We start from the raw sequence: 10,584 nt of genomic DNA, 5'->3' as shown, positions 1-10,584 counted from the left end.
CAGCTCACGATCTGCGTGAGGGATTGAGAGAAAAAGAAGAAGAAAAAAAAAGATGACGACAAAATTGAAGAGAACACTAACTGAAATTGAGCACATGAGACTGTATTGCTTTGGATGAAGCCAGGCCGCACACCCACTAAGTACGTTCATCATGCAAAATGCAAAGGATATTACAAGATGCGACGGAGTGGAGCGTATTAAAAAACAATCATAAAACACTCTCGGGTGTATCAAAGGATGGGAGAGGAACGCAACATCTTAAGGGAAACGGACACAGCATTCAAGAGAGCGCTGTTGCATGAACGCATCTGCCACGTTCCGAACGTCCGAATAAAACTGACTCTCATGGATAATACAATTATGTTGATATTAGTCGAAACAATGCCAATTCTAGTTCGTTGTCCGTCTTTTGATTCGGCATGTGAACGAATGTGAACGACTATTGAACTTGTAATCAAGAAGAAGAAGAAGAAGAAAAAGAAGAAGAAGAAGAAGAAGAAGAAGAAGAAGAAAAGAGCGCATCTACTTTCATGACACTTAACTGGCTTGATATCATCGAGCTTCGTAATCAAAGGGTGGCGATCGATCATCATACGGTAGAACAGCGCCCTCATGAATCTCGGGTCCGTATGCCTTTAATAAAGCGATGTTTGAGGGGTTGACAGGCTCCTTATAAGTTTTGATTATAAATCACCTGCACAGCTGAATCATGCGTAATTTACATCTAAAACGGGCAATGACGAAACGTTTTCTGTATTTTTTTTCTGAATGTTTACACAAAACTAAACGTTTCCCCGCATACACTAGTTTGCCCAAAGTTCCCAGGTAAAATCTACTTTCCTGGACTTTTACAAATAACTGGACATTCAGACGTATCATACAAGTAATTCAAACACACACGCATATATAGGCCTACTGGTTAGAAAAGGAAAAAGAAAGAGAAGAAAGGAAGAAGGAAGAGGATAAGGGGAAACGAAACAGGAGATACAAAAATAAAAGCAGAAGCGGAGGGAGCAGAAGGAGGAGGAGAAAAAAATCAAGAAGATGGAGAAGAAGAAGGGTAAGAGAAAGAAATTAAGAGAGAAAGAGATGAGAGAGGGAGGAACGGGGAGGGGAATAAGACGGTAGAGTATAAGTGGGATCATGGGGCTGAATAGTTGCCAAGTTCCCAAACAGTGACTTTTCATTCTCATTCTCCAGTACTTCTACGGTACAGGGCACTTTTGACCGCCATCGGACGTACTGTTGAAAATGTTAATATCGTTGAAAAGAAGAGGGAGGGGTATCACGCTCTCCTCAAAGGGTAACTGGAGCTTCTGAACCGAAAAATGTCAAAGTTATGAGTGGATGAATGATATTCTGTCGACATCACACAGGTAAAGGGGAAGCCCACATCATTTCGCTGAACTCGCGGTATTTGCAAACGCAATGCCGAGACACGCCGAGGGTCGGCGAAATCACTCATGACCTTTTGACGCGGAGCGGCGGCGTGCGAAAAACAGAGCATTAATGTATCAATCACGACTCCAGCATGCTGCCAGTGAGCAAGTCATATGGGGATTAAACATTGAAGATCGATCAAGATACGCAGTCCAGCCGACGTTCATAAAGAGGAGAGGGAAGTTATAGCTGTATTATAGCAGGGCCAGAGAATTTCTTTCTTTCTTTCTTTTTTTTTTTTGGGGGGGGGGGGGAGGGGCTGCTGCCCATCACCACTGCCAAACTGCGCATGTATGGGAGTGGTACCCATATGCGAAGAGCTCCTTTCCAAAAGGTGTTGAATCCATTTTTCATCAAATTGGACCTTTTTTTTTTCTTAACATAAATGTATTCCTTTTTACTTGTTCCATAAAGTATGAATAAAACTCTTCAAAGTATAGAAATTGCAGAAAGAGAATGGAGAAATCAAGCAAAGAAAAGTATTCTACTTTCAAGAAAGCATTATTGGACGCAGCTTCATCATTATCAATATGATCCTTGATATCGTGATCCTCATCCTACCATCATGACCATTACGAAATGATCACCAATTATGTATGGTATTATTGATATCATTACTATTTTCATCGTTCCATGTGTGATCTTCATACTCTGTCTACATCATCACTGTGTCATCATCAAAATCTCTGTCATAATCATCTTTATTTTAATCATCAGACCTAGAATCATCGTTATTATCGTTATTATGAGAATTATCAATCATTCTTGTCACCAGTATCATCTCCACCATCACCAAAGAGATTATGATATCTCTGTTGTCATCACCATGACAACTATAATCCTTGTCGCTAGGGTTATTAGTACTTCGTTTTCTTTCTCATCTGATTTTGCCGTGTCAGTGCTTTCATCCTGCCAGGTTTCTCATTTCTATTTTTCCTGCCTGACTTTCTCTTTGTCTCCGTTCACGTTCATGTATACCAATATGTCTTTTAAGCTAAGTAATATAAGTTTTATAATGTGTCAAAATAATTTATCAGATGCAGTCTACTAGGGTTTGGCCTCTGATAGGCAAAGGACCGTTGTCATTCCCTCACACCCCCTGCATCTTTTTCTTTTTAACTGTCTTCACTGTTTTACTATTCTCTTTCTATATATGTAACAGTCCTTGGTACTATCTGTGTTTCGAAATTGTGTATTTTTCTGCGTCATGTTTATATGATATATGTCTATGTACATTAAGAGAGGTGAAATGAATTGATTGAATTGAATTAAGAAAAAGGTAAAACCAGTGAGCTTTGAAGCCTCATTGCTTTCAGCGTCGTACCAACGCCCTTTTACTTTGTATCTAAGCTATAATAACCTACTTCCACTGAAAAATGGACGTTGATACTGTTGTGTGTATACAAGTTGACGACTGGACACCGGTAAAAACGACGCGGAGGATGAGAGGAAGGAGACTGATGAGATGAAGTTACCCGCCAATCGATTGTACCCTCTCATCTCCGCCGACCCACCCTCTTTACGCGGAAAGGTTTAATGCGATACATAATTCAAGACACGCCGAAGTGATCCGTCATAATCCCCAACAAAAGATGACCGCTGTCAGACGATGATGCGACGGCGGAGGTTCAACGACCTGCCATGATACTGGACGGCGCGTGGATGCCCACATGACCGTGTCCGAGCGCGCCGACAATTCGAAACTGATTAACGAAGACTCAAACTGTATCAGGAATGTGCATGACATGTATGCATAAAGGTAAATCCATTCGATTTGAGCTATTTAGACTGATTGCACGGGAGTTACGCTGAGTGGAAAACATAATATTTCATATGCGTATTTCAAGAATGACGACAATAGCTATGCTTATGAGTACTATACACACTGCAAGCTACACGACACATGTAATCAGCTTTCGAGTTTTAGATGCGTTTTTTTTTCTTCATACATTTTGGCCACGGAGAAAAAAAAATCTGCTTGTGATATGAAAAAAAATGGCTAATTTGTATCCTATTTCTTCCTAACACAACAAATCGAGCATAGCCATTTCGGAATTCATTTCTTTTTCATCACCGCTACTGGTTTCCGCCCAAAGAATCACAATGAAATATCCTGCATGAAGATGGTACATGTATCACGCATACAATGATGCCTTCATTATACGTCACAAATGAGGACATAAACACTTGTTGATTCTCTATGACTTTGCAGTTAGAACGAAAAGAAATTACTCAAATTCGACACAAATGACAAACGTAGCTCGGAAAGAACTGTGTGAATAATAAGCGGTTGCTAACTGAACTCAGGGATTTTTTTCTTCACCACTGACGCCGTTTCCATAAAATCCCAGTTACTATCTCTCCCTATCTCTCACTGTATATATTATGCAGTATTATAATCATGGCAGAGGGTGCAATCATGGATCAGAAATACAAAACAAAAACATGTATTACCTATCGTAGGAGACAGGGGCGGAACGGTAGATCGTTACACACTAGTATCTCGATTAAGGTAGGATGGCTTCTGAATGAGTGGGATAGGAATCTCGTCGGTTCCTGTTGAGAAAGCGTACTCCAGTAATCAAAGCAATTTGAACGGGGATCAGTGGAGCTCCGATCGGCTCGCGCGCGCATTCCGCGGGGACGCGCCTGGCGGTAAATGCGTCTTCTAGTTAATAAAAAGAGTTAAGTGATCCCCTATCATCCTCTTCTAGCTCCCTGTGCGGAATCGAGCTCCGGGATAGAGCGACGCTTTCCAAGAAGTGCATTCCCTTCTTGCGCTCTGGTGCTGCCGTGCTTTACGTTGATCTCGTGGGGTAAGTCTTTTTAAGGGAATGAGATCTCTATGGCGGCATATGACATCTATGCGACTCATAATAAAAGGTACGCATTATATCGCCATCAGTTCTTCAGTTGAGCGATACTGGTGCAAAGTTGATGAAGGCGGCAAAGTTACCAGAAAAAAACAAAAAAAAAAAACAAACAAACACCGTCATCAGTATTCAATCACTGGTTATGATACTTGAGTTCACCACCACCACCGCTACTACTACTACTGTTGATGCTGCTACTACTACTGCTACCGGACTTCACTACTACAACTACTATCACTATTGTAACTATGATACTGCTGCTATTGGTCAGTTTCTGCGACTTCTTATACAACTGATGATAAATCTGGCTTCTGTTATTACCACCTATTACAATCAAAACAGATGCAATCTTTTTAAAAGTAGTAATGGTTGTCGTTGTAGGAGTAGCAGCAGTGTCAGGTAGCGGAAGTAGTGGTATATTAGCAATACTCTGTCTTTTGAACCCCCTCCCACTAACACACATGCACATATAAATGAGAATCATTAATCGCAGTGCATATCATGCATGATATTGATTATCAATTGTACGTGTATACTGCTATTACACTACACATTTCGCCACTGGAATATTAGGCAATATTCATGACAGGGTTGGTTTGAACAACATCAGTGGATGGGCGTTATATGATAGCGCAGCTTGACTCTAGTACAATTATATATTCAGTGGACTTCTCATACTTCCAGTAACTACAATAACCACCAAGGGCGCCCTGTAAAACATTGCCGCACACAACGATATTGGCTTTCCATTATTATCTACACCATTCACGCGTGCCGTGTCGCCGCCCTTTTGTAACTTACACCTAGGGTATACTGGCTGCCTATCATTACTATAATATGCACCGTACCATACTGAATCATCAATCGTACATTACTACCCAGGTTAAAAAGTCAGAAGTCACCGGGTGATTCCTGTGCAGTACTTCTATAATTGGCATCTGATATCACTGAAGGGGATTGAAGAAAATTGAATCATAATACAGATGTACAAGTCAATTACTAAATCGAAAAGGTCACATTAATAAACCGGAATACATTTAATTACAATGAAGGTAGAGTGGGACCCTGATGCATATTTTTATAACGTATAAATATGAAAATATAGAATCTTGTAAAAAAAAAAATGGGCTTACATGCTTTAGTAGCGCAATGAGGCTTACGGAACATATCGTAGGGATATAGGTCTATGTGTCTACCAAGTATTCATGCATTCAGGTTTTTCTCCGATCTGCAGACAGATATCAAGAAGCGATATGCTATTCTGAAGATTTATACCTTTTGGATGAGTCTCGATAGTGCCATCTCTGATGATTTATTCCAGAAGTTATCCAGGAATCGTCTTCAAAGACAGAATTACACTACTCCAGTAGAAGGGTTATAGTGACATTCTATCGCATTACGGATCCCCAAGGAGAGGTTAAAGCCACACGCACGAGATTCATTGCAAGGACTAAAAATCTGTACAAACCAGCGTGCTCACTACCGGAGGACTCAACAGGTTAGAGTCTAGGAGCTCTTCTCAAACTTATGTAGGCCAAATGGGTGCGAGACGGGGCCACGTTGTTTTCTTTTTGGCGAATGTCATTGTTTTGCCCCGTTACCGTAGGGAAGCTAAACAAAAGCGGTGACCCTCGGGCCATAAAGTCAACATGAGTAGCTTTTGTGCATTTTGGCGTTGGTTGTGTTTCTAGAAGGAGCAAGTATACACTCAACTCCATCCTTCAATTGGGCCTCTATGCGATTTCTCATGCTACCGGTACTCGTAACGATTGACCCTCAAATATCTTTGAATGGAAAGGGCCGAGTTATAGGCATAGTCACTAGGGAAGAACTAAGAAGATGTCTCGCGAACTAAAAGCTCAATGTTAAATGTGTATCTTATTGCAGTGAACAAGCCCCCATAGAACCTTAAAGGGATGTTACAGCTTTGCTTGAGATGGGGATTCAAATGTTAACTTATTAGGGGGATTATTTGATGAAAATTGGTTTTGAACAAAGTAAAACAAAATGGTCCTGATAAAAAGTGGGTCCCTCCTTATATTAGAATCTCTTTGTTTTTGGATATCTCAGCCATTTCAAAATCAATTTTCATCTAATAACTTTGATTTCCTCTTAGAATTGTAAGCTCTTTCATAAAAGGTTTCTAATCATCTCACAAAAAAATGGAAACCCGAAGCCCCATCTCAACCAAAACCATACCACCCATTTAAACAAGAGTTACGAGTTCGAATCCTCCAGAGCGTTGATTTTTTTTTGTGTGTGTGTGGATATGATTGTGATTTCACACAAAATGTTAGTCTTTATTCAGATTAAGAAAAAAACAGCAACACCCAGGTACCAGATAATACTGGTGTGATAATCTTCTGGTATATAGGGCCCGCCTGAAGAGAAAAACTAATACTGAAGAGGCCACCTTAGGAGACGAGAGCAACCATCACTACAATCATGAAAATGATTAGACTTCATCATTATCGTCGTCGTCATCATCATCATCATCATCATCATCATCACTATCATCAACACCACCATAATCATCACCATCAACATCACTTTCTTCTGACTTGTTCTTCTCTTCGTCCTTCTTGTTACATGTATTATTGTTATCATCATTATCATTATCATCATCATCATCATCATCATCATCTTCATTATTGATTATCATACCGACAATTCTGATGAGCACTATTACAAACACATCATGATCATGGATGCGAACATATAAAATTATCAGATGAATCAGTGATAAATGATTGCTTTTTACATACTGTCCACCACAATTTCGAGTTGCACAAAAACAGCGTTTTTTTTCTTATCTTTTATTTTGCTTTACCAGAAACGTTTAACTATAACAAATACAAAATGACATGCGTTCTGTTCTGATTTTAGTGCTGCATTTTCAAACAACATATGCATTCTCAGATACACAGTCTGAAAAAGCAAAATTACAACGTACAACCCTCATTTGCGTTGAAAACATAAATCTTTACTTTTTTCATGTGGAACATTCATGTCTTCACCTCAAGAAAAGGTAAATGACTAAATAGAAAATGAAAATAATGGAAAAGGTTGAACATGCACTCGACCGAGATCTTTCGCTATAACTGCTTGCTCACCAGATTTTCCGTGTGAAGATAATACTTTGATAAGGGCTGGTAACCGAGAATCACTGTAACCATTGTGACACATTGGAAACGAATACAGAAAAAGAGACCTTTGAACCTTGATGCGGCAATAAACTCTGAAACGTCTCAGAGTTTTGTACCTAATGGCGATGTATTACTAGACGTGCGCGCTTTGAATACGGGTGGAATGTCGCCAGCTAGGTTTAATACTTGCGTGCACGCTTTTTGGATGATATAAGTCTCCATCGGTGATTTTTCGACGCTTGTTTACATTATTTGTGGCGAAGCTCCCCACCTCCTCAGACGTTCTCTTGCATATAAGGTATGACGTAGCACTGTGTCTAGTGCAGCACATCTACAGCGTTGAGCACACATGCTCGCAGACACGATGTTGAACGTGCCCAAACACAAAAAAAATAGCGATATGTTACAAGTCCAATTACGGATGTGCGAGGCTGTCACGCGCTCTCCAGGTCACGAAAAATGCACGTTGGAGGAGGAGGGGGAGGAGATGAAACTCTGAACTGAGTGATATGAATCGATTATGCATGACTGTGCCCAACGAAAGCTGCCTCGCCACTTTGTGATGTTATGCGAGGGCTGGAGGCTGTCAGGGTTACAAACTTAAGTGCCGTGATCCACGTCGCCACGAACAAAACTGAAGACTTTCAAATCGCAAGAAACACAGTAGCGAGTGACAAGAATAATCCAATTGAAATTGCCACATAATAGACAAACAGACAAAACGTAACATAATACTTCTCTTGTCACTCTATCTATCTATCTATCTATCTATCTATCTATCTATCTATCTATCTATATCTATCTATCTATCTATCTATCTATCTATCTATCTATCTATCTATCTGTGTATCTATCCACCTATCTATCCCCATCTATCTATCTATCTATCTATCTATCTATCTATCTATCTATCTATCTATCAATCTATCTATCTTTTTATCCATGTATGTTCATCCATATCTTTGCATAAATCTTTATAGCTCATAAGTATATAAGAGATACGGATAGATGCATATAAACATATCGCACGTTTTTATGTACGTATAAATCTTCATCCATATCATCAAAGTTGAATCTCATAACCGGTATAAGCAGAGACACAGACACAATAAAAATACATACGGCCATGGGAGATGCACAGAGGAGGAGAGTTGGGGGGGGGGAGGAGAGAGGAGATAGAAGATGAGGGGGGGGGAGGAGAGAAGAGGGGATTGAGATGGGAGGAAATGTTTTGCTCTTGTAACTTGATATATAGGCACGGGAAATACGTTATAGTATAATTTCGGGGATGCTGGGCATTGCTTGAACACAAAATCTCATACCGTCGTCGTCACACCCACTGATCACAATCACAAACCTTCCCAGCGCCGGTCCGTTCGCCATCCTATAGATGACCAGTCAGGAGTCGTCTCTTTCACTCCTCCGTGGCAGCACTTCGCTACGGCATCTGCACACACACTCTCTCCCCATATAGTCACAGTTCGCGTGCATGATGCAGTGAAATTGGCTGCGCAAGAGGAAGATTGACATTTTCTCTATTTTCTCTCCCAGACTTCACACTCGAATGCTAATGGCGGGCTCGCCTACACCAATATTGACTGGGATTTATCACTTGCTCCATTCTACGTACGGCATTACTTCAAGGTATGACTCCCTCCCGTCGCCTCTCGGCCTCTTTTCTTCATTATCCCCCCGGCCGTTCCCTACGACATCATCTCTACATGGCAAGGTGAATCAAACTCAAAGCAGGTTGAGAAAAAAAAAGACAATGAAAAAACCTCGACGTATAAAATTGCGTAGAGACAGGCTGAATAATGTCCTCATCCATACATCATGAATGCCTCTTGTTATACTCAAGGGAGAGAACAGCAAATATCATCTTCCATGATTATGTAAGACAGGCTAAGGAAGAGAAACAGACGGGGGAGGGGGAGAAAGACAGGAAGTGGGTGAGGAGGGAGGTGTAAAAGAGGGAGACTAGAAAGAGATAACACAGGCCTAAAAGGATAGAAACATACCTTGTAAATTAAAGACAGGTATATAAGTCTTCTACAAACAGGTTGATGGATAGATACGACAAGTACATAGTTCCACGGGAAATGCTTTTTAATGTTTAAAAAATAGCCGCACTACGAGAGCTATTGGACATAAGATATTACGTAAACACTAATGCCGGAAAGTGTTATCATGACGCGGCATTGTCATTGTTGTCTATCTCGGATAAGTTTGTCGAGGAGAAGGGCCAACTGTAAGTAGCAAAATGAAAACAACAAAATTGAATATAAAACGAGAGAGGATATCAATTTGATAAAGGTAAAACCCTTTTACTGGACATCTTGTAGGTGCGAGACATTTATAAGAAGAAGAAACGGAAAAATGAAAAGCAAACAAAACAGGTTCCACAGGGGGTGGGGTGGGATGGAGGGCAAGGTAATCACATATAAAGGTTAATGATATTGGGATGACAGCGAGTCATTATCGTCTTATAAAAAAAGAAGACCGTAGCGAAAATGATGCGACACCCGGCCTTGAAGACGATCATAAAAACCAAAACAACTGCCAAGATAGACAGAACGAAAGCTCAGAAAATAGTCTTGTGCCACGAGCGTGATGGGCATCTGGGTTAATTTGACATGCTTCGTTAACGCTGCAGCTTTGATACCACGCTACATGATTTCTTCGTATTCCCCAAGTTCATCAGGCCGAGCCACAGTCATGTTCAATGTTCCACTGTTTTACTGATTATCATGCCTATGATAGCCTTTCTCAAGACTACACAAGAAATTACTTTGGAAGGTAAAAGGTTAAAGGAAATTAAAACTGAGAAGTTTCATCGCCATGGATGCAGCAAGCTAAGCAAGGAATGTCGTGCAACAGCATTGCTCATCAAGGAATTATAGAAATGTATACACAGCATTGATTCGATTTAACTCACTTCCTTGGCAAGAATAAAGAAACTCTTAAGTATTTGAATCCTGACACGTTTTACATGGAAACTTGGTTAAAAAGATATGAAGAGAAACATATTAAGAAAAGCAGGCAAAATACACAAATATCAATCGATTCTCTGCTCGATATAATTTCATTCCGTAATATAATCAAAATAGTTTATGAGAGATTTCATA

The sequence above is a fragment of the Diadema antillarum genome, unplaced genomic scaffold (genome assembly GCF_040938485.1).
Source record: "Diadema antillarum isolate AM-2024a unplaced genomic scaffold, OU_Dant_1.0 seq00001232_RagTag, whole genome shotgun sequence".
In the NCBI taxonomy this organism is placed as follows: Eukaryota; Metazoa; Echinodermata; class Echinoidea; order Diadematoida; family Diadematidae; genus Diadema; species Diadema antillarum.
The sequence above is the reverse complement of the archived record's forward strand: the minus strand, read 5'-3'. Positions refer to the sequence as shown.